Source organism: Myotis lucifugus, unplaced genomic scaffold, assembly GCF_000147115.1.
Source record: "Myotis lucifugus unplaced genomic scaffold, Myoluc2.0 scaffold_125, whole genome shotgun sequence".
NCBI lineage: Eukaryota > Metazoa > Chordata > Mammalia > Chiroptera > Vespertilionidae > Myotis > Myotis lucifugus.
In genome coordinates this window covers 2,550,093-2,553,456 of record NW_005871173.1, presented here as the reverse complement: position 1 = coordinate 2,553,456, position 3,364 = coordinate 2,550,093, and positions in this window count along the sequence as shown.

Below are 3,364 nucleotides of genomic sequence, written 5' to 3'. Positions count from 1 at the left end.
CAGTAAAATCCAAACTGACGTCCAGCCCCGGGGAAAAAGATAGGTCTTCTTTTGTTCTCATGTTCTCTCCCCTCCCTTAGCGATCAAAAGGCAAAAAACATTTTTGGGAGGTGGGGGCAGAGACAAAAAAGGAGAAAAAAAAAAAAGCCGCGTGAAGAGATATGTTCCATTAGCGGCGCAGCCGGGCGGTGGGAATGTTTAATGCATGCACAGGCCTTTTGATCACCCCTCGCTCGGCTGGGCTCAGTAGTGCCGGAAGGTTAGTTGCATATCCTGTGGCTGATCTGAAATTCGATCGGCAGAGGGGGCACAGAAAAGAAAAGCATTTTAATGGGAATCAATAGAGGATCATAGGTCCTGGAAGGAAATACGTGTTGATTAAAAATGCCACAAGATGAGTAAAATGTTCACGACTGGTTTAAAAATAAAAGGAGAAAAAGGAGAGAGAGAGAGAGAGAGAGAGAGATCCCTTAGCAATCTATTTTCTGGGTGTGTTATTGCCAGAGAGGCAGTCAGCAAACCAACAGTTTGTGTAAAGCTTCAAGCTACAGCGGGCAAATTTAAAGCTGTATGCTCGGAACAGCGCAATAAATACTTAGGGAAAATGCATTCCTATTTCTAGTTGGGGCTCACTCATGCATTATACAAAACAGCCGGCTGCAGTAGCAGGCACAATACGGTGCACTGTGACTCAAGTTCTTCAAACTAAATTCTCAGGCTTTTAACACTTGAGAACAAAACGTATACTTACTTTTTTAAAAAAATCAAAAATTAAACTTAGAGCTTTGAAAGAAATCACAGACTTAAATGATCTGAAGCTTTAAAAAAAATTGTGTTATAAGAAACAATGTGATACCTGTGAGAGTGAGAGGATAGGGGTGGGGAGTTGACAGTGCGATAGCAAAGTAGCATATTGATCGGGTTTGGAGTGGAAAGTTATTGCCCTGAGGGTAGAGAAAGTTATCAACAAGGTGATAAAAACGGTTGAGAGTCTACGGCTGGGTTGTTATTCTGCCAACCACACTGGCAAAGGGCAAAGGCCTTTTCAACCCACTCTAACAGAAAAACGCATACACCCCTGTGTGCAGGCCTATCCGAGAAGAATCGCCAGCATTTAAATGTTTACATATTTAACAAAGTCCATTATTATGAGGGAAGTCAGATAAGGACCTGGTGGAACCTTCCTTTCAATAGCCTTTTGAGGATGCTTACCCTAAGCCTATCAGGGCATTGGTGAATGAAATAATGTCTGTAAAGCTCATTGTGTAATGTTGGGGATATTTACACATTTTTTTCCTTCTCCAAAGATGCCCCCACCTAGGAGCTAGGCCTCCTTTCTTCACACTTTGTAGTGGTGCAGCGGTTCTCAACCTGTGGGTCGCGACCCCTTTGGAGGTTGCACGACCCTTTCACAGGGGTCGCCTAAGACCACCGGAAAACACATATACAATTACATATTGTTTTTGTGATGAATCACTATGCTTTAATTATGTTCCATTTGTAACAATGAAAATACATCCTGCATATCAGATATTTACATGACGATTCATAACAGTAGCAAAATTACAGTTATGAAGTAGCAACGAAAATAATTTTATGGTTGGGGGTCACCACAACATGAGGAACTGTATTAAAGGGTCGCGGCATTAGGAAGTTTGAGAACCACTGTAGTGGTGCCTTGAGTCTGGGTTGAAGTGACCCTATGCCTTTCCAGGCAGATCACAAGGATCTTGCTGCTTCTATACCTGGGTCTCTTAGAATGCCCCCTCTTGGGACACGCTCAGGATCCAGCTGCATTCTTTCTAAACAAAATTTTATCCTCACCCAAGGATATGTTTACTGGTGAGAGAGAGAGAGAGAGAGAGAGAGAGAGAGAGAGAGATGGGAAGAGAGAGAAACTTTGATGTGAGAGAGAAACATGGATCTGTAGCCTCCCATTTGTGCCAGACCTGGGAACGAACCAGCAACCTAGGTATGTGCCCTGATGGGAATGAACCCGCAACCTTTTTTGGGGGGTACGGGATGAGGCTCTGACCAATTGAGCCACCCAGCCAGGGCTCCAGCTGCATTCTTTGAGAAGCATGTGTGACCAGATCACCTGGAGTGTACAACTCGAAAACATGCAATTGCTCTCAGCTATGAGCTCCCAGCCATGAGCTCCCGCCAGCAGATAACATCAACTGCCAGCCAACTGCATCCGCCTTCCTGGACATCCAGTTCCTTTACACCCTCTGATGAGTCCAGCCCCAGCTGCCGGCTGGCTAATTGCACAAAAGACTTTAAGCAAGAAGTGGCTCACGGAGCTCCATCAACCCACGGCACCAGGAGAGATAATAAATAAGTACATAAAATAATCAAATGCTAACTTTATCCATTTCTTAATTTTATAGCAGGTACTAAACCTGTTATTTGAAAAAAAAACATAAATGAAATAAGCTAGCTGCTTGGCAGTCTCTTCCTCATGCCCCTGTGTTATTCTTCATCCCCCCAATACCATGTTAGCTCTTATTCCTGAAGGCTACTTTGCTGGGTGGTGGCACCACAAAGACACAGAATTCCGTAAGCCCTTTTCCCGGGGCTTACATTCCAACCAGGAAGAGAAGATGAAGATGCGTTTTCCAAGAAGGAGAAGCCATTTGTGTAGTCTAGGTCCTGGCGTAGCAATGATGTTGAACTGTGAGTTGTTAAATGCAAATATTGTTTATTTCCTATCACATGCACTTGGGAAGGGGGAAAGCTATCTAGGCTTTGAGCTGCCCTTTGCTCATACGGATTGTTTTTCTTCTGCTGCTTCTTTCTGGTAGAGTTCTACCTGTCCCGGGATTTTCAAATGTTAGATTTCAGGAGGGCACGTTTCTCCCAGGTTAGGAGCCACAAACCCGAGCAGATCTAGTATCTTTATTGATTTAGTATTTGTAATACTGAATATACATCTCTCCGTGTCCCCTTGGTCGTTGGTTGAGAGTAAACGATGGTTTTCATGTGGAAGGAATAGAGCTTGCACGTGGCCCCCTTTTCTCCGAAACCTGCTGCATCTACCGTTTGCTTCACTTCTCAGGGCTACAGTGGTCACCGGGGGCTTCTCTCCATCATGGGAATTCTACCTGAGGAGGGGATCAGGGAAGGGTGGGGAGGTGCGGGCGGGGCACCAATTGAAGCTCACAAATAACTACTGCTTAATACGTATTTCCAATGTTTGTTTTTTTTCCTTTTTTACATTTACTATAAAAGTTTAAATAGATTTTTTTAAAAAGGATTTTTGATCTGGTTGATACATGTGTGCATACATACACACAACAAGTGAGTCCTGTGACAAACTTTTTTCAGAACAAACTGGTTGGCTATTCTTGACGGCTCTTCACAG